The sequence below is a fragment of the Canis aureus genome, chromosome X, assembly GCF_053574225.1.
Source record: "Canis aureus isolate CA01 chromosome X, VMU_Caureus_v.1.0, whole genome shotgun sequence".
NCBI lineage: Eukaryota > Metazoa > Chordata > Mammalia > Carnivora > Canidae > Canis > Canis aureus.
In genome coordinates, this window is record NC_135649.1 from 117,868,849 (window position 1) to 117,890,904 (window position 22,056).

The 22,056-nt window shown below is 46.4% G+C and overlaps 1 protein-coding gene across 3 annotated transcripts in view; it reads right to left on the reverse strand.

Moving 5' to 3' along the window:
• Nucleotides 1-22,056, reverse strand: part of SHROOM2 (shroom family member 2) — a 144,332-nt gene that overhangs the window by 25,784 nt on the left and 96,492 nt on the right. Inside the window, exon 1 of one of the 3 annotated variants that reach the window (XM_077888297.1) lies at nt 12,021-12,039. The exons of the other annotated variants lie outside the window; for them this stretch is intronic. The gene's annotated coding sequence lies outside the window, so the exon portion shown is untranslated. Of the gene's footprint in view, nt 1-12,020; nt 12,040-22,056 lie in introns of those variants that run through there. 3 annotated transcript variants of the gene reach the window in all.

The window sequence follows — 22,056 nt, forward strand, 5'->3', positions numbered from 1 at the left end:
GTCTTGCTCACTCTCTGAAAATCTTAAAAAAAAAAAAAAATCACAAACAATACTAACTCATGCCATTCACAAAACCAGCCTATGTTGACGTTAGCAATGGATAGGGTGGCTGGTGTACTGGAGACGGTGTAAGAATAGTACTTGTGAGTGGAGGTTGCAAAGCCAGACCCAGAGCCCACTTTTGCACAGAGCAAAACTGCCTCCAAGGACAACTGGGTAGAACGCAGAGGAGTTGCCTTCCAAATGGAGCCAGGTTGCCATGAAGGACTGTGGAGGCCAGTGTTTACAGTTTGAGAGAGCACACATCCATTGCTGATGGGCGTCGACAGCAGTGATGTTGTGAAGTGTAGAATCGTCTGCTAGAAAGCACGGCGGGGCAGCCCGGGTGGCCCAGTGGTTTAGCGCCTCCTTCAATCCAGGGCGTGATCCTGGAGACCCGAGATCGAGTTCCACATTGGGCTCCCTGCGTGGGGCCTGCTTCTCCCTCTGCCTGTGTCTCTGCCTCTTTCTTCCTCTCTGTGTGTCTCTCATGAAAAAATAATTCTTAAAAAAAAAAAAAGAAAGAAAGAAAGCATGGTGTACGCACCAGCACCAGCCGGGCAGTCCGAAGAGCAGCCACGGGAGTAGGCATTCAGACGACCCCGGTGGCCGGGAATGCACGGGACACTCGCACCACAACAAACATGAGTGTCCTGGATGAGTCCCTGGCATCTCCACTGCTCTTCTCGTCCCCCAGGGAATCCCCAACAGACACACATCACCTTGGCGAGGTACAAGCAGAAAGCTCTTCTATCTACACAGCCCCCCCCCCCCCCCCCCCCCGCCAAGCCAAATGAGGTGGGAAAAGGAGATGATGGGCGAGGCATGAGCGCTCAACAGACGTAATCGACCGATCAACTGACCCATTCGCTAATGAGTGGACAGAAACACTCAGGAAACATTTCAAACAGCAGGAACACCAGGAATAATGGCATCGCCTACTCTTTCCTGGGAGGTGCCAGATTACCACGGGACTTCCTAGACGGTGAACCCCTGTAGGTTAGCAGCTGTCTGGTTGTCCTATCCCAGTTTCTAAGCATGCAAACAACATCGACTGAACAAATAAGCAGACACACCAGGGATGGAGAGAGCTGTCCCACTTTGGTGTCTTGCAGAATCACCTCGTGGGAGGGTAGGAGGCCTGAACCATTTTCGATTCAGTCATCTCCTTACTGCAACATCTCCACGGAAGCTTTTCTCTCTGTGCCAAGCCCAAATAGGCTCTCTCTTCTGTGATTATTCTTTTTTTTTTTCTTTTAACATTTTATTTATTTATTCATGAGAGACACAGAGCGAGGGGCAGAGACACAGACACAGAAGCAGGCTCCCTGTAGGGAGCCCGATGTGGGACCTGATTCCAGGATCCTGGGATCGCGCTCTGAGCTGAAGGCAGACGCTCAACCATTGAGCCACCCAGGTGTTTCTCTTCTGTGATTCTAATGCCACGTGGGGAAAGCAACTACTTTAGAAAATCAGATGAACGTTATTTCTTCATTGTCTTAACAGATGGATAAAAAGATTTGCTTCCTTTGGGTTTTATTTTTGCTTGTAGATACTTGGACGGTAACAGCAAAGAACTCAAATTAGAGAGCCTGATAAGTCATTTATGTAGAGAACAGATTAATAGGCTCCACTCACAGATGACCCAAAACCAAATATACGAGCACAGACTTCTGAAAGGGCTAGTCTGCAGTCACAGAAAACACCTAGATTCAGAGATTATAATCTGTGAGGGTCCTTAAGTATCCAACTCTGTTGTCAGAACACATGTTTTGAATCTATTCCAGGCTAGAAACCCTCATTCCTGGTTTCAAGATGTGACACTTGAAAAAAAAAAAATTTTTTTTTAATAGTGTGCTTTATTATTTTTTTAATATATTTTTTTAAATTTTTATTTATTTATGATAGTCACAGAGAGAGAGAGAGAGAGAGAGAGAGGCAGAGACACAGGCAGAGGGAGAAGCAGGCTCCATGCACCGGGAGCCCGATGTGGGATTCGATCCTGGGTCTCCAGGATCGCGCCCTGGGCCAAAGGCAGGCGCCAAACCACTGCGCCACCCAGGGATCCCCCCAAATTTAAAAAAAAAATTTTTTTTCTTGAACAAAATCAGCCAAATTCCCTCTGCCAATCAGCTCCAAGCCAGTTAGAATCAGAGGCACAGATAAATGGAATATAAATGACATTTGCATGTGATCTGTTAGCAGTTTTGTCCTGGCGTTCTGTTTTTGGGTTTCCTAAAAACATGTTTTATGCAGTTCAAAGAACAGGCAAGCCTATACCAACTGCAAGGTTTTAGAAGTGGCCGAACGATCAAATCAAGATTTTAGGGGCAAGTGGGGCTGGCCATGGATGTTGCTCAGCTCCTGGCCACAAAGTACACTCAGCGTGCTCTGCAAGTCTGACCAGGTGACTCAGCGGGGACCCCACTCGTCTTCTGAAGCTGCAGGACACAAGAGTGCCCTCAGGAATGCCACCAGTCACCCCACAGTGCTGGTGGAGACCTGCTATCTCTTCTGATAGGCATTTGGGTGCCCCAGTTCAGCTAACGTGGAGCCAGCCAGGACCCCGCTGTCAGCATGGGTCAACGAATGTCGGACCAGAGAAGTGAAGCAGGACACAAAATGCAAACCACAAGAGACACATGAAAAACAAAAGTTTCCTTGGGGATCCCTGGGTGGTGCAGCGGTTTGGCGCCTGCCTTGGCCCAGGGTCTGATCCTGGAGACCCAGGATCGAATCCCACGTCGGGCTCCCGGTGCATGGAGCCTGCTTCTCCCTCTGCCTGTATCTCTGCCTCTCTCTCTCTGTGACTATCATAAATAAATAAAAATTAAAAAAAAAAAAAAAAAGAAAGAAAAGTTCCCTTGCCTCCTGACCCCCTGACAGCTCCTTTCACAGTGCATGGGAAGCTATTACCAATTGGAAGCCAATCTAAAGAAAACAGGGAAAGTGTAATAATTATTAGAGACTTTTTGCCCCTCCCAGGCATGAAGTTATCCTTCTATATTTCCTTCTGAGGTTTGTAAAAAGCAGAGTAATGCTGCAGATACACACACCCTCCTTAGACTCTGTCCTGACCCCAACCCCTCACCTCCCTCCCACCTAGAATAAACCCCTGCCCTGATAGACGAGAGCAGGGCCATGTTTTTGTCTGAAGTTTTGGTTTTAAAGCTTTTATAAGGAAGATGATTTCCAGCAAAATATATGAGGGAATACAAAGTCAACCTCCAGGTATCCATGCCTTAGAATCAACCACTTTGTATTCCTGGTACATCTTTTTTTTGAACCTCCCCCTCTAATTCTCAAGAGTATTCTGAAGGAATATAAGGGATGACTTCAGATGTACAAATCTATGCTCTCTTCAAAACTTACCACATCAGAAGCCAGGCCTGGGCAGAGGTAGGGGCTGATGAGGACATGCATGCCTGCATGTCTGTATTGGAGCAAAAGCAGAAGTAATGTGGAAGTCAAGCCAGTGCTGAGAATCTCTACCTTATGGGACCCTTCCCTCCCAAATTCCTTATCTCCCATTTTCCTAACCCCTTGATCGCAATATTAAAACCCCCTAAAGCTTTTTAATCCTTGGCTTGGCATGTCCCTCCAGAACTAGATTATTGTCATCCAAAAAAAATCTCAGTGAGATTAAGTACCCCTTGGTATCAGCCTTGGAGGGACCAATCCTTGATCCTTAATCCTTCACCCAGAAAGGCTTCTCAGCCCCTGGGCTGTAGTCTGCCCAACCCTGGGCTAGAAGGCAAGGCAGATATTAAGTCTTTAAAAATTCAAGCTCAAAATAACTAACTAACTAACTAAAAATTCAAGCTCATTTTGAAAAGTACTAAGAGGAATGTTTGAGGAGAATGCCAACGGGGTGACGAGGGGAGACTTTACACAGAGGAAGGCCTGCTGAGTTCTTTTAAAGCTATGATTTTTTTTTCTAAGATTTTATTTATTTATTCATAGACACAGAGAGAGGCAGAGACACAGATAGAGGGAGAAGCAGGCTCCATGCAGGGAGCCCGATGTGGGACTCGATCCCAGGTCTCCAGGATCACACCCTGGGCTGAAGGTGGCACCAAACCGCTGTGCCACTGGGGCCGCCCTAAAGCTATGATTTTATAACTTTTATGGCTGTTTTTTAGCTACTCGTGGGAGCAATAGTCTCTTGTGACCAGCCTCATGTGAACCACAAACTGTCACTTGAAATTGTTAGATGCAGCTAGAAGGAAAAATCGGATCAGATAAATATTTTATTATGGCAGACATTTCATTCATCTAAATGATAGTTTCAGGAACATCTAGGCTAAGTAAGCTTTTATTAGGTATGATCTATCATTGATAAAAACTTAAAAGCTAGAAGCATTAGGGCATGGGTTAACAAGTGACAAATGAATTTGGGTTTTCCTTCAATCATGCCCTCTACACCTACCTGCTTTTCTTCTGAGCCACTTAAGCTTTTAAAACAAAGTGTTTGAATTCCCAGAACTCTAGCTACAGATCTGGGAGGTCTTCACATCACAACACATTTTCACCTCTCGTCTTTCCCACACCCCACAATTTTATCAAGGTATTGTTTACACACCATAAAACTCAAGCGATTGGAGGTTTGGGTAAAAGGGTTGTATCTTCACCACCACAATCAAGTTAATTGCACAATTGCCCTGCCCCAGAAAGTTCCCTCTTGCTCTAGGGCAGTCATTGTAACCCTGCTTGAAACCCCTGTAATTTACTCCTACTCCGTGCTCTTATCTGCAAGGAGAACCAGATCTTTAAGCAGATGTAGAAGATTAAAATTTAATAGAACACAGGGAAACACATTTCAACAAATTTGAGGGTGAATCTGTTCACAACTTTTGCAAGTTAAATTTTCTGAAAGCAGAACCATCTTGCCATAACTTTTCCAGATTGTTAAATGAAGTATTCCGCGTGATGGATCATCACCTGTGATGGGCATTTCCCATCTTCTCTCCTCCACTTACTGCATTTTACAAACATGTACACATTTTTGTTCCAATTAGCATGAAAAGTAGATATGTTTGATCCTCTCCTCCGGAAACTTCTAGCCTCTTGTCCCACCACCACCAAATTAAGGGCAGACTGCACACTTGGTGTTCCAGGCTCCCTGCCTCATCCTTCCCGAGCCACCTGCCACTCCACAGGGACCTCTGTTCCTGCAACAGGCATTTTAGCCAGAGGCCGTTCCCTGCCATCCATGCCTGGTGGTTTCCCTATCTCCACTTGGATCCACTCTTCAGGATGTGCCCCACAGACACCATTCCTGTTTTCTTTAAGATCCACATGAACTGCAACCTTTTCCATGAAGTGTTTCCTGGACCTGTTGACAAAGATAAGCCTTTCTTCTGCTGAACCTCTGTACGGATGTAATCTCCACCTGCTTATTCACAAATTGTTCTCAATTCACTTGTGTTATTTTCATTTGGTATCGCTCCTCCTGGGTACACTCATAGCACCCATTTCTGTCCCTGGGCCTCACACAGTCCCTGGCACAAAGCAAGGCTTCAGCAAAGACTCAGTGGGGTAAGGGGAAGAAACAGAGGAGGCAGGAAGGCAGGCAGGGAGGGAGAGGAAGGCAAGGCTGGCGGGCTGATTTTCTTGGGCTTTCTGACTACCCTGCAGCACAGCATTTACATTCATTTCTGTGTCCTTCCAAATTCATGTGTAAGATTGTAACCCCCAATGGGAAGGTGTTAGGTGGTGGGACCTATAGGAGGTAATTAGATCATGAGGATTGATCCCTAAGTGGAGGGACAGTGCCCTTAGAAGAGAGACATAAAAAAAAAAAAAGAAGAAGAAGAAGAGAGACACAAGGGATGCCTGAGTGGCTCAGTGGTTGAGCGTCTGCCTTTGGCTGAGGGTGTGATGATTCTGGGGTCCAGGATCGAGTCCCACATCCGGCTCCCTGGATGGATCCTGCTTCTCCCTCTGCCTGTGTCTCTGCCTCCCTCTCTGTCTCTCATGAATAAATAAATAAAATTTTTTAAAAAAGATAAGAAAGACATAAGAGAGCTTGCTGCCCTGCTGTGTGGTCTCCAGTATGTAAGGACGCAGCAAGAACAAGAACACAGCCATCTGCAAACCAGGAAATGGGTCTCACCAGCAACCAAAATAGTTGACTTCGATCCTGGACTTCCAGCCTCTGGAACTGGGAGAAATGTCTGTTGTTTAAACACCTAGTCTATGGCAATCTGTTATGTATTATTTTCCCCAATAATAGATGAGAAGATCCCTCAAGGGAGATTCTCTCTGAACCTGATTCAACCTTAAAGGCTTGCTGGCACCTAACCACACAAATACAGGTAACTAGAGACATACCTGTCATTGGAAGACCTGTCCACTGAGACTGTGGTTCTGCTGATGTAGTGGAAATTAAAACATAGGGGCGCACCTGCACACGCTCTCACACACACACACACACACACACACACACACACACACACATACACACAACTATATGCTGGAGCTGGATGGCCTGGGAGATGATCTCATGCTCTCACCTGATCATAAATGAGCTGGACGCTGCCAGCTCTGGTCCGTAGCAGTCTGCTGACTCTCTCCTTCCATTTTCACATACATTGCTATGAATGCTATAGAAACAACTCACAGATTCAATGATGTCTACTTGCCCATGAAAGGCTATGTGAAGTAACTCAATTTTTCAACAAAGCAATGACCATAATTAAAATACTAACTGGTGATCGAGCCCTTTACTCTTTTGAATGTTTACATCTATAGTTATATGGCTTCTACTTATTTTGACATACTTACACTGAGTGATCAAACGTTTTGAGGTGGTGTATCAAAGGAAAACACACAAAAGGAACATGAAAATACACACACAAAAAACATCCCAATGAAAGAAAACAACGAGGACAAAGGGACAAGCATGGACAAGTGCTCACATGAGCAGACCCTAGAATATAAGGAAGTCTGACAGTTGTGCCTCAGATGGACCCTGGGAGTCCTGTCAACCAGAGCAGTAAGGGTGGCAGGATGCTAGGGGGATACTGGGAAGCCAAGCACTTCTCAATTCTGCGGCAGAGGCAACTGTATCATTAACCTCCATTTGCAGAGAGCAAGCATGACCCACAAAACGTAGCACTTGCAGGACACTGCAGCCCCAAGAGCCTAAGTAATGTGCCTAATAACCTAAGCTCAGGTGTACTGTTCGTTTCTCCCTGCTGCTTTCTCTTTGCCAAACCACATTAAAACATTCTTCTAAAACACCTGGGTTCTGGGTGGCTCAGTAGGTAAAGTGTCTGCATTCGGCTCAGGTCACAGTCTCAGGGTTCTGGGATCCATCCTGCTCAGTGAGGAGTCTGCTTCTCCCTCTCATTCTGTGCTCTCTCTCTCTCTCAAATAAATAAATAAAATGTTTAAAAACCAAAACCAAAACACCTGGGTTCTTCTTGTGAAAATACTGGAGAATATTTCAGGTGGCAGGCTACAAATCATAGGAAATTTCACACCCACAGAGCCCCAGGTGGTTATGCTTTCTAGGTACTAATGCAAAGGCCAGCACACAATAGCCAGGAGCCAGCAGAATAGGAATGAACTGTGCAAAGCCACCAGGAAGGGATAATGACATCATTAACACTAGTTAGTACATTAAAAAGGAAGAAACTTAAAAAAAAAAAAAAAAAAAAAAAAAGGAAGAAACTAACTGGATCCAAACATAAAGGTTTCAAAAGTACACATCAAATGCACTTCAGCCATCTATTTGGAACCTAAGTAACAATGATCAAGAAAGAAAGGCCCCATCCCCAACAGGAAAATGAACATAAAATGTGAGCAGTAACAAACAAAAGAAAAGAAAACCAAATGGCTAGATAAGTCACAAAGTTCAACTTTACTTTGCTAGTTACTGAGAAAAAGTAAGTTACAAATGGAGTAAGTTACAAATGGAGTTTCTCTGCAACTATGCCTGGGTGGCTCAGTTGGTTGAGTATCTCTTCATCTTGGCTCAGGTCTTGATCTCAGGGTCATGAGTTCTAGTCCTGTGTTGGACTCCACACCATGCAGCCTACTTGAAAGAAAGAACTTTTTTGCCTGTGTAGTCCCAGAATTATTGATATGGACCAAGTTTTGGGAAAGGCAAGACTGTCCTAGGCTGTTGGGGGGGTGGGTAGGACATAAATAGTACACATTTTATGGACGGCACCCTTGAGCATATTTCCCAAAAGCCTGCCTTGCAATTCCACATCTAGAATTTCATCCTAAGGAAATTAGTGTGCCAGAACATGAATATTTCACTACAAGATGTTTGCTACAGTACTGCTTATAACTATGAAAGACAGGAGATAACACTAAAAGTCCACAGGACCTCTACTGGGCATTTGGATCTTAGAATGCCGCGCATTGCTCACAGAACTTCCTTATTTAGTAAGAATATTTTAATTAGTAAAACAGATTTTAAAATAACATATACACAGCCTAGAAGGCTGTATCCTCAAATTAGTAAAAATCCTGACTCTCAAAAACATATGTCAAGCTTATGAAATAAGGAGCCATCTTGAATGTGGGTAATTATGCAATGAAAGATTAAAATAGTTAGAATACTATATTCTCCCTATAATTTAAAAGAAAATTGTTTGCTTTGGTTGTCTTCTTCCTACTGCATATGATCCAAAATTCTGAAAATCCCACATTTGAGATGGTCTAATTATTATTACTCAGCTGAACCGTATTTGGAAATGGATTATTTACCTAATAGGCTTTAGATATTTTTATTGTACATAAAAATTTACCTTATATAGTTAATTACTCTATAAAACGTCTACTATGTGAGTGCGTGTATGCTGTCCATATACACATGTACGTACACATGCGTGCAAATGTGTACATTTGCACAAGTGGGTACATATGCATACATAAATGTTAAACACCTTCCTAGAATTTCTAGTTATTCTACCTTTAATGGCCTCTGAGTATGTTTAAGGGCCCACTGGCTAGAGTTTATAACAGTCATTCAATAACAAACTTTATGTAGGTGACATCTCAGAGCACTTCATTTGTTAGTCACTGACTTTATGGAGTGATAGCACACAATACCTAAGCAGGTGTAGCTGTCAAGGGCACTGCCACCGCTTCAGCAAAGCCTACCGGCAGAAGACAAACTCTGCTGCAGGAGCTCCTTTTATCTCTAAGTGGATCTCAGAGATATTACACACGTGTGTGTGTGTGTGTGTGTGTGTGTGTGTGTGTGTGTATGTCTCCTATATATTTCTATGTCTTCTTACACATGAATGTTGGTGGCACAGGAGTAAGATAATATGACCTATGAGCCTGGAAGGGTGATCTTAAGGGGAATTCGAGTCCCTGGCTTCTTTCTCTGACAATGAAAAACTATTATGTCTAATAGGGACCTTAGAAATCAGTAACTCTGAACTCCTGTTTTAATGGATAGATGGAAGGTCAGAAAGGTTGAGCAACCTGCAAATTATACCCACACAGGTTTGGGACACGTGTCTCCAGTCTCTCCATCTGGTGAGGGGTTCTCTGTACCACACACTCCCTGGGAGCCTATCCTAGGAGTCCCTCTCACTGTACCAGGAGCACACTGGGTATGGGACAGGAAAGTTAGTAAGACACTAGGTTTGGCAACATGTACCACCATCTCACTCAGTCCATACTTACCTGGAGGACTCTCTTAATCACAGAGGTGGGAGGTATGAGTCAGCAAGAACCCACCACATTACAAAGCAGCCATACCGCAGGCAAGGCTTCCCTATGAACTGGCTGTGTGAATCCAGTCACTTCAGCCCCAGTTTGTTTATTATAGAATGAGCATAGCATGCAATATAATAAGGCTCAAGTTACGTGCGTGTGCGAGCGTGCATGTGCGTATGTGTGTGCAAGAGATAAAAATATGTAATGCTTTGTCAACTTTAAGAATAAACACAAGGGGGATCCCTGGGTGGCGCAGCGGTTTGGCGCCTGCCTTTGGCCCAGGGCGCGATCCTGGAGACCCGGGATCGAATCCCACGTCGGGCTCCCGGTGCATGGAGCCTGCTTCTCTCTCTGCCTGTGTCTCTGCCTCTCTCTCTCTCTCTCTGTGACTATCTTAAATAAAAAAAAAAAAAAAAAAAAAAAGAATAAACACAAGGAATTCTGAAAAAAATTTTTTTTAAGGCAAAAAACTAAATAACTCTAGCATCTCTCCAGACATCCAGCTATGTCTACAAGCCTCTCAGAAAGGACCTGATTATCTAGAAAAAACCAGGTAGAAAACACGAGTGTCCACTGATCCAGTGGACACACAACAGCAGCCCTTGTTTCTACCACTTCTCCACTTTAATCTTCTTAAATTTTAATGCACACAAGAGGCAAAGAATTAAAGGCATGAAAAATGAAACAAATGCATTCTAAAAGCCACATGAGATGTTAACTTCCTAATATACCTCTGAAATTCAAAGGTGGACTTTGGGGAAGCAGCCAGTCCATGCAGAATAAGGGGCAGCAAGCATACACTTACCAGGGTCATGTCACTCCAGTTGGGCAAGAGATGCCTAATACAACCTATACTCTTCATACCAACATGTATGGTATTCCTAGTACTCTTCTAAAAGAATTGCTTCTGTGTGTATTCTGTTCATGTATCTAGGAGAATACCCTGCAAATTTTTTAAGGGGTGTGTGTGAGTGTGTGTGTGTGTGTGTGTGTGTCTGTGTGAGAGAGACAGAGACAGAGAGAGACAGAGAATGTTCTTTTCATCATGCATGACAAAAAGCAACTGTAGAGATGCACCTCTTTCTACCATCCGTGGAATACTTTTCTGCAACATAGCCATAAAGAATATTTATAGAATACCCTCTCAAGGACTCTGCTTCCCAAGGAAAATATGCCAGTCAGCCAGCAAATCTGTACAAAATTTTCAGACATTTTACATAACACGTTTCATTCATTCATTCTGTAAGTCTCCAATATGTAAGGCTATTTAATGATTTAATTATAAATGCTGCCAGGTAGATTTCCAAAAATCTTTCTTCAAACTCCTTTTTCTCTTCTCAACAGCATGACCGCTAAAACATGCATTTAAAAATAACTCCTTCCTATGTGAGTCAGTAAATGCAGACCCAAACAGTAGATGCATGTGCGTGCATGTGTATGCATACACACACACATATGCAGCAATTTCTCTGAAAATGGCATCCTCCCTCCACACACAAAAGCATCCGGTAGTAAAGCAAAGGCATTTCAATCATCTAGAAATAACGCCCATGGATGTTTCTTTTACAATATAAAAGGTAAAAAAAGATCCACAGCACACATACGGTAAAACCTGTAAAGAAATGGCATGCCTCTCAACTGTCACATCCCACCAGAGAGCAAAAATCTAAGAGCTGGAAAATACTCAGAACCGCACCGATTCCATTTTCTCCTTTTAGATGTTGTCGCTGCAATTAGCAAGCAGGCTATGTGTGAATTCACCCACAGAGCATTTTTTCATGACTAAACATGCACACCTGATTTTGCTTTTTTTCCTCCACTTCCATGTGGCTGACTCACCATTTTCTTTCAGTGTCCACATTCAGCGTCTCAGTCATGAAAATGCTAATTTCTTGCTGGTATGGAAAAATGAAAAGGCGAGACAAGGCACACGGGTCTTCGTGCAATGCTGGCCTCCCGCGGGGCAGGCAGGTCTGCAGCTCTCCCGCGGAGCAGGGCTCCCCGCGCGCCAAGGCTACCGGTCACTCGGCACTATGGCTTGCAGCCCGGACCCGGCGCTGGAAGGCACTGCCTCCTAGTTTCAGTGCGCTTTCAGCCAAGCGCAAAAACCAAAGCTGCAAACTCTGCAGGCACCTATCGGCACACATGCAGCACACGCGTAGTGTGCCCACACGCATACGTGCACGCATGCAGAGCTCGAGCTGGAATCTGCAGCCCACTTGGCAGGAGTTTTCATTTTCAGGCAGAACAATAAACAAGACAAATGTGTGCAGATCTCCCCAGACCTTACTCACCGCGCCGTGAGCTGACAACCTGCTTTTAAAGACAGGAGAACAAAAGAAACACTCGTAACTGCAGACGCTAAGGACGTCAGGCAAGCAGTCCCGTGCGGGCTGAGCTGCCTGAGGACAAATGCGGGGTGTCTGGGGGCGCAGCGCTCACCGCCTCCCGCCGGACCAGCCTCAGAGCCCCGCGCCCAGCAGCTGGCCTGTCGGTGCCTGCTGCCTCGTGATGGGCAAGTTCCCGCAGGCTCCGGCGGCTCTAACCTCGGGACTCAGACTACTCCTCCTGACCTCAGGGCCAACGTTCCCCAGGCTCCTTAAGCTTAGCACCCCGCCCCCCCCCGCCCCCCAACCCCGCCAGAAGACTTGCCCGTTTAAAACCCCAAAACGCTTGGCTGTCTTCCTCCTTATAATCTAAAAGGGGGAAATAAAGGAAAGCCTGCTGAACATATTTTTACTCAGCTTTATCTATTTAACTATGCTAATCACATAGTATGTGCGATACACTATTCAACTCCACAAGCACAGTAATATCAGATGGAACAATGAAAGGAAAAAAATCCCGCTGAATAGCCTAATTTATGTCTCTCTGTATTCTATTTGTACTCTTAGGTTTATTACACACTCATTAGGAACGTAATCCAGCAAACAACTAACAAAGTACTTCCGGAAGTTTACTGTGTGCAAAGCATTCAGGGGAGAAGACAAAGTCCCAGCCTGACTGCGACTTACCAGTCCGTCATCTCACAATGATCCGCATTGAAAGCCCCTGCCCTCCACCTCCCTCCCGAAGCAGCCCGAGACCTCAGAGTCACCCCCACACGGAAGGCACACCCCCAACGCTGTCCCGGACAGCCCCTTCCCAGACTGAGCTCCAAGGCTTCTCCAGTCTCATGCTTACCCTTCAGAATGGGTTTTCTCTTTTCAACCTGCTTCCGTCAGCCCTTTGTGAATTCGTGGCAATTATTTCTGAGTCTTTCCCATTTGGCCAATAACACATGCTACTCTGCAGCATCTCCCAGATTACTGCTATATTTGTAAGAGTGACTTTTCCCTTTTTTCCACACCTTCTTGATCCTGAGCACCAATGCTGATGCATGCGTGTTATAGCCAGTCAGCATTTAAATAGGTCTGCAAGGAACGTTGCTATGAGACCTCATCATCTGGGGACACGAGGTTATTAAGTTAGGTGGCCTGATGCATGCACACTGAAAAGGAAAATGAGAATTTGAACCTGTGTCTTTAACCCCAAAGCTTACATTCTTTCTACAACTTCTCATCGCCACCTATTATTTTACCGAGTACATGATCCCGTTCCTAAGAGAGGGTGACATCTGCCCCAGACTATATCCTCAACACTCAGTGCAAGGATGCACAGCCATCCACATAATGCATATCTACTAAGAATCTGGTAGCTGATTGGATATTTCACCACACTTACTGCTCAAAAGGTGTGTTCCTAATATTTACAAGCTGAATAATTCAAAATGCATTATTTTAGAGGCACTTGGCTGGGTCAGTTGCTGAAGGATATAACTCCTGATCTTGGGTTCTCAGCTCGAGCCTCATGTTGGGTATAAAGATTACTTAAAAATAAAATCTCAAAGGACACCTGAGTGGCTCATGGTTGAGTGTCTGCTTCCGGCTCAGGGTGTGATCCTGGGATTGAGTCTTGTATCTGGCTCCCCGCAGGGAGCCTGCTTCTCCCTCTGCCTGTGTCTCTCATGAATAAATAAATAATTTTAAAATAATAAATTAAAAAAATCTTTAATAAAATTACTTTTAAATAAACACTTCATTTTAGAATGCTTTTAGGTTTACAGAAAAATTATGACAATAAGAGAGTTTCCATATACCCACTGCCTGGTCTACCCAACAGTTAACATCTTACTTAATATGGTAACGTGTTGTAATTAATGTGCTAATCTTGGGATATGAATATTAACTGAAGTCCATCCTTGATTCAGATTTCTTTTTTACTTAACGTCCTTCTTCTGTGCCAGGACCCTGTTCAGGGTACCACATTACATTCAGTTGTCACGTCTCCTCAGCTTCTCCCAAGCAACGGCTTCCCAGAATTTCCTTGTTCTTGATGCCGTTGACAATTTTAAGGAGTATTGTTCAGGCATTTTGTAGAATGTTTCCCAACTGAAATTTGCCTGATGTTTTGGTCATGATTATGGTTATGGATTTTAGGGAAGATCACAAAGGTAACAAGTGCCATTCTCATCACGTGATAGCAAGGGTCATGCTGTCAATGCAACTCGTCTCTGTGCATTGCCTGGCAGGGGTTAGCGTATGCCAATTTCTCCATCGTGAGCTCCTTCTCTGCCTCCACCTTTTCATCCTGCCTTCTTTGGAAGGAGGTGAGCCATACACAGCCCATATTTAAGGAGCCGGGAGTTCTATTCCACTTGCCTCAGGGCAGAAGATCTACACAGATTACTTGGAATTTTTCTGCTTGGGAAATTTGTCTTTTCTCTCTCCACTTACTTGTTCAATCATTAATGCAAGTCAGTTATGAACTCAGGAATAAACTTTATACACTGGGTTACAGTCTAACACTACTTTATCTTGTTTAAATTATTCTAGCTATAGTCATAGGAAGCTATTTCAGTTGGCTCCTGTGTCCCTCTGACACATTACTGGGCTTTCTGGTTTGGTATTTCCTTACTTTTTTTGGCACTACAAGATATTCCAGGCTCATTTTGTTATATTCCCTGCCCTGGTCACTTTGACTACAGAGGGGTACTGGAAAACAAGATCTGGATGCTGGTTGTACTTGAGGAGTTTTTAAAGAAATGACCTCCATGAATTATTTCCAAAGAGAGAGCACTTTTGTAATATCAAGATTCATAATCTGGGTTCTCATACATCCACGTTTACTAGAGAGAGGCATAATTACCAGGGTGTCTAGGACACTCACGTCTTTTCATAGCTTGTGCTATGTTAACACTAGTAAGCCTTTACATTATAAATACTTGTAATAAGTTGCATACATACCCTGTCTTTGACCCAGAACATTTGTGCTCTTGAAGAATTCCACAAATAAAAAGGGAACAGAACAAGATAAGCAGACTAGCACTTACATTCGAGAACTCTTCCCCCCAGCCTCTCGGGCAGTCCTGGTGAACCCTTAAGCCCTTCTGGAGTCACTTCACCTAATGTAGCATGCCAGTCTTCAGGGTCTGACGGTGCCCTCCCCACCCCATGCCATCACTCCAATGCAGAACACATCACAAAGGAGTCCATGGTTAGCGCATCCTGCACTCTCTTCTACTCCTGCTAAGTGTGTAGCAGCTAAGTGTGTAGCAGCCACAGTGTAAACTCCTGAAGTTCAACCACCACCCACGAGACAAGTAAGATGAAGATGACAAAAGAAATGGATCTCGTTCTTGCAAGAGAATCATAAAGTCTCTCTTTAAAGATTTTATTTATTTATTCATGAGAGATACACAGAGAGAGAGGCAGAGACACAGGCAGAGGGAGAAGCAGGCTCCATGCAAGGAGCCCGATGTGGGACTCGATCCCGGGTCTCCAGGATCACGCCCTGGGCCAAAGGTGGCGCTAAACCACTGAGCCACCTGGGCTGCCCACAAAGTCTCTTTGAAATATCTAGACAGACTGCCATCTATGTCCCATGTTCCCATTCCTGAAAGTACACTCACAGATGGCCATCCCTTGACCAAAGCCAAGGGCTGGCAAACCTTTCAAGTTTTGCTGGAGCACAGCTACACATACTCCTGTATGTACTATTCATGGCTGCTTCTATGCTACAAGAGTTGAGTCATCACAACGTGAACAGTTTCTCCCCTGAAGCCAAGAATATTTCCCGTGTGACCCTTTACAAATTCTGTCGACCTCAGAGTGGCAGCCACATTTCTCAGACTTGAGTAATGCACAGACTCATTTTATTTATTTGACAGAGAGAGAACGAGAAAGAGAGAGAGAGAGAGAGGGAACAAGCAGGCGGAGCGGGAGACAGAGGGAGAGGAAGAAGAAGGCTCCCCACTGAACAGGGAGCCCGATGTGGGGCTCAACCCTAGGACCCCAGGGTCATGACCTGAGCTGAAGACAGATGTGCAACTGGTAGAGCTACCCAGGCACCTGAGATTTATATTAAATCAACTTTTTCCCCTGTGGCATCCTAATGTTGACCGATTTTTAAAAATTAAGATAAAGTCCACACACCATAAAATTTACCCTAAGAAAGTATACAATTCAGTAGTTTTTAGTATATTCATGGAGTTGTGCAACCATCATTACTATCTGATTCCAGAACATTTTCATCACCCCCAAAAGAAAATCCACACCTACTACAGCAGTCATTCCCATTCCCCTCAACGTTTAATTCCTGGCAAATGAATCTACTTTCTGTCTACAGGTTGTGCCTACATATGAAACCATGCAGTTTATGGCTTTATTTTTTACTGTATTGTGAAATATGTCTAAACACAAAACATTGTATTTTCCTTATTTTCATAGCTCTTTGGCTATAAATTACAAAACAAATTTGCAAGTTATAGGAGAGCAAAACTATAAAGCAAATGTTTAATGCAAAGGGTGATGAGGCTTTGCGGAGAATGAGCTGTTTCTCCTGTGGCCCAGCTTTTTCTTTTGGGTTTAGCTACCACAGTTTCCCTGCTGCCACAGAAGGACTCATTTCACTCACTGCTTTTCTTTTGACTGATAGGACACAGAGCTCTGAGGGCCTGGCGCTTTGATGTCTTTTCCCTGATCTAGAGAGAGAGCTTGGTTTGCATGTGAATGTGGACAGATTCTTTCCTCTCAGCCTGGAACACTTATGTTCTTGGGCACTGGCAAAGAGACAACTCTCACACACACAAGGTGTGGTCATGCACATCATCCAGAATATCCTGTTATGAATTTAAGGATTAATATGGAAACAAAGACAGTAAATGACACTCACAATGAGAACATGTATATCCCCAAGAATATGCTCCAAATGGTGTCTGAGAAAACTTGAGGGAGATGTAATTTTCTGGCTACCACACTGTCACTATCCATGCTTGTCCACCCTCCTCCTTCACCTTCTCTTTGTCTGAATTCTGGTGGGGGTGGTAAGGATTACTGTGGGAGGTGAGGATTACTGTATTGGGAGTGGGAGGAAGGAGGGCTGCGAGGGATGGGGGTGGGGTCAGACATAAAGCATGCTCCTGGCTCTGTGTTGTCTTCTACGAGTTCTTGGGGGATATGTGGATTTAAGACACACACTCAGAAATATCTGGATGCATTTTAGATTGCCTAAGAGAAATAGGTGACTTGCAGAACTGTCTTTTTTTAATTTCAAATTTATGAGTTAAACTGGTTAGAGACCAGCTTCAAGAATTTGACAACCACTTAACACACTGAGTCTGTGGGAAATGAGTTTTGACAGCCAAGTACTCATCTCACGTCCAAATGATGGCAACTGTTTTTGAGTAAGACATACTCTTACTGCACAGAGTGGATCATTTCAATTTATCTTTCAAGTTAAAAGAAAGTAAACCCAGTTCAGGAGTAACTGCTCAATGGCAAAGTGGTTTTCTTTTGGGGTGACAATATTTCTGGAACTAGATAGTGGTGATGGCTGCGTAACATGAACTAAATGTCACTGAATGGTACACGTTCAAGCAGTATGTTTTAGGTTATGTGGATCTTTCAATTGAATACATCTTTACAACCCCATTAAAAAAAAAGGGCAACTGACTGAGAGTAACCTCAGAGACAAAGACCAGTCACTGTAGCTCTATGGAGAGATGCCTATGAGCCTATGGGTTCCAAGGGGAAGGAGGTAAACAGAGAACCAGATGGCTGTCCAGCTCTCACAGTCATCTTGTAAGGGAGACCTGCATTGGTGGGCCTGACATTCCCCAATGATCTTTTGCACACGCCATGATTTCAGAGTTCTAATATAAAAATAAATGCTAGCAAAGGAAAAACTTGCTGTAACTAAGCTACCTTACCCTGGCCTCAAACAAAGTGGCTGTCTGCATTTGGTGCCTACTTTCTGAAGTCTCTAATACTGAATGCTACTGGAGGTGGCCTCAGGGGTAGGCGGGTGTAGAAGGAATGCACCTATTGGGTCACCCCCTACGACCTTGCTCCCTAACCTTGCTCATGTCTGTGAAGCAAGTTTCAGTTTACCATTATTTTAGAATGTCCACTTTTTAAAAACTTATTTTAAAGACTTCTCTTTTTTATTTGATAGACAGATAGCGAGAGAGAGCATGAGCAGGCGCAGGGGAGGGGGAAGCAGGCTCCCCGCTGAGCAGGGAGCCTGATGTGGGATTCAATTCCAGGACCTTGAGATCATGACCTGAGCAGAAGGCAGATGCCCAACTGACTGAGCCACCCAGGCACCCCTAGAATGTTGACTTTTGCACGACACTTAGTCACATTAGAACAGCAGCATGCCCTCTCACAGGCTGTACTTTCTGCAAGGGAGAAATTAAAAGCCAGTGTTCACAGTTCATGGATGAGATATGTATATACTTTTCTATTCTTTTCAAGATTTATTTATGTATTTGAGCAAGAGGAAGAGAGCATGCATAAGTGGGGGGTGGGGTGGGCAGCAGGAGAGCGATAGAGAGAATCTCAAGCAGAGTCCACGCTGAGCTGAGCCCAGGAGGGTCTAGATCTCAGGGCCCTAAGGTCACACCCTAAACTGAAATCAAGAATCCGAAACCAATCGTGCCAGTCAAGCACCCAAAGATGTGCGTTCATTGATTCATTGATTCATTCATTCATTTTTTTTCTTTTTTTCTCTCTTTCAAGATTTTATTTATTCATGAGAGGCATAGAGAGAGAAAGAAACACAGGCAGAAGGAGAAGCAGGCTCCATGCAGGGAGCCCGACATGGGACTCGATCCCGGGACCCCAGGATCATGCCCTGGGCCAAAGGCAGGGGCTCAACTGCTGAGCCACCCAGGGATCTCCGGATGTGCGTACATTTTTAAAAAAAATTTTATTTATTTATTGATGAAAGACACAGAGAGAGAGGGGCAGAGACAGAGGGAGAGGGAGAAGCAGGCTCCCTGCAGGGAGCCCGATGTGGGACTCGATCCCAAGACCCCGGGATCACGCCCTGGGCCGAAGGCAGATGCTCAACCACTGAGCCACCCAGGCGCCCTGTGCGTACATTTCTAACATGGATTAATCATTTAGGTTCGATGAAGACATGTGCATGTGACTTCACCCAGTACTGTTAGGAAAGCCAACTTAATGTGGATTCTGTAGCGTGTCACGCTAGTTCCCATCAGAAGCAGCTCGAGCTGGAGGCCCGATACTTCACAGCCTGGTTCTTGAGTCAAGATAGAAAGCGCCTGACCTAGGCAATCAACCAGAAGAGCCTACATATGTCAAAGGGCAACTACGATGATCTCCAAAGGCGGCAGAGCCGGCTTCGCCAGCACCTTTGACAATATGCAACAGCGTTAATGTGCGGAGCAACGAAGCCTGTGGGACCGTCTGGATGGGTGCTTCCCAGGCCACCTGAGCCCTAAAACACAGGCGACGAGAGAAACACGGCTGGAAAGCCTGAGGGATGGCTCTCGGCGTGTTTAGATGGGTCTCTGGAGAAAGGCAAGCACGTCGATGAGCAACTTTACGTGCAAGCCAAGCAAGGCCAGCCGACAAGGGTGTGAGCTCTGAGGAGAGCGGTCAAGCGACAGGAGAGACCAGAGGGCTACTGCATCCGGAGAGCTGTGCAGGTGGCGCCGTCCGGGGAGGGGACGCCGCCGCGCGGGCAGGTCGCCGGGCGAGCAGCCGACTCGCGCGGCCACCTGGGGCGCAGGCGCAGCTCCGACCCGGAGGGTCTCCCGGAAGAGCACCGGAAGTCACGTGACCGCCGCGGTTCCGGCCGCCGTCACTCGGCAGCGCCGCCCGCTCCCCCGCACACGCAGTGCCGCCGGCCCTCCTGCGGCAGCCGCTCCCTCCCCGCCGCCAGCCCCACGCCGCCGCCTCGCCACGCTTCCTTCCAGAAAACGTGCAGTCCGCAAGCCAGACCAGCATGGGAGCCCCCGTGGGGCCGCTCTGTGGTCCGCACGCCGCGGTGGCTGAAGCCACGTGGCTGCAAACGTAGGGGAGGACCGGGAGTGACGACCCCCCGCCTCCAGGATTTGCCCTGCGGCACCCTTTCTGCGCTCCAGGAGGGAGGACAGGAGCGAGTCTGCAAGCGCCCCACGCACAAACACCACCGCCCTGGGACGGAGTCGCGCCCGTGCCGCCTGCGCCCGTGCCCGTGCCGGCTGCGCCCGTCCCCGTGCCGGCTGTGCTCGTGCCCATGCTGGCTGCGCCCGTCCCCGTGCCGGCTGTGCCCGTCCCCGTGCCGGCTGTGCTCGTGCCCATGCTGGCTGCGCCTGTCCCCGTGCCGGCTGTGCTCGTGCCCATGCTGGCTGCGCCTGTCCCCGTGCCGGCTGTGCCCGTCCCCGTGCCGGCTGTGCTCGTGCCCATGCTGGCTGCGCCCGTCCCCGTGCTGGCTGCCGTCCCCGTGCTGGCTGTGCCCGTGCCCGTGCCGGCTGCGCCCGTCCTCGTGCAGGCTGTGCTCGTGCCCATGCTGGCTGCGCCCGTGCCCGTGCCGGCTGTGCTCGTGCCCATGCCGGCTGCGCCCGTGCCCGTGCTGGCTGCCGTCCCCGTGCCGGCTGTGCCCGTGCCCGTTGCGCCCGTGCCCGTGCCCGTGCCGGCTGCGCCCGTGCCCGTTGCGCCCGTGCCCGTGCCCGTGCCGGCTGCGCCCGTGCCCGTCCCCGTGCCGGCTGCGCCCATGCTTGTGCCGGCTCTGCCCGTGCTGGCTCCACCCTGGAAGGCATCCAAGCTGGAGTGTCGCCTTGTTATCCCAGCACGGGCTTCAGGCTTCGTAATTACCAGGCAGAGCAGTACAGGATGTAAAGCTGCAATTGCCCCTTAGCTAATTGAGGGCCAGGAAAAGCAAATGTCTTCCCTAAAGCAACAAACGAGGCGCAGACTTTGGCTGAGTTCTCTCTCTTACTTTGATTTGTAAGAAGCTTGTTTGTAAATGAAAAAATCAGTCTTTGCATTAGCCTCTGTGCACCAAGTCACCTCTCAGGGAAAACGTACAGGAAGGTGATCCCCTGGTGGGTTTACCTTGTTTATGAATTTTATTTTATTTTTTTAAAATAATTTTAAAAAAAATTTATGATAATCACAGAGAGACAGAGAGAGAGAGAGAGGCAGAGAGAGAGAGAGGCAGAGACACAGGCAGAGGGAGAAGCAGGCTCCATGCACCGGGAGCCCGACGTGGGATTCGATCCTGGGTCTCCAGGATTGTGCCCCGGGCCAAAGGCAGGCGCCAAACCGCTGTGCCACCCAGGGATCCCATGAATTATATATTAAAGCACATTTTCCCTAACGAGCTTGATTTCATACGGATTCAATTTTATGGCTGTTGTTGGGAATTCAGAATATAATCTCATTCTCCTCCTCCTTGCTCATCTGTCCCAACAAGATAGCAGCCTGCAGGTCAGTGCCAGCCCACTGGCAGCAGCTCCTAAATGTGGGGGTGGAAATGGCTGGAAGGCAGCTATGAAGAAGGAACGTGCCAGCACCCACAGCCACCATGCTCCACCCCCAGATCTCCTTTTGCCTTTGGTCTCTGGAGCCTCCCTGAACACAGTACTCCTTGAACTCTCAAATTTGAAAGCAATAATTGACCCCAGCACAACTCAGCTTTTATTTTGAGATGTTTATGTCCTGATTCTCAATGTTACGTCAGGATAGAAAGACAAGCCCATTTCACTTACTACTGTGTAAACTAAAATCTTAAAATTTCAGCACACAGAATGTTTCAATATGGATCATTATTTGCCATAACCAAGGACTGAGCCAAGGGCTGTTAGGCCGGTGCCCATCCAATTCATCTACCAATCCACCCTGTTTACCCATCCACCTACCCATCTATTTATCTACCCACCACCCACCCATATCTCCATCCACTGGACAACCGGCCCATCCATTTTCCAGCCACTGGGCTTACACAAGGTCCCCTCCTGAAGCTGAGCATGAATTCCCAATTGCCATTTGCTAGGCAGAT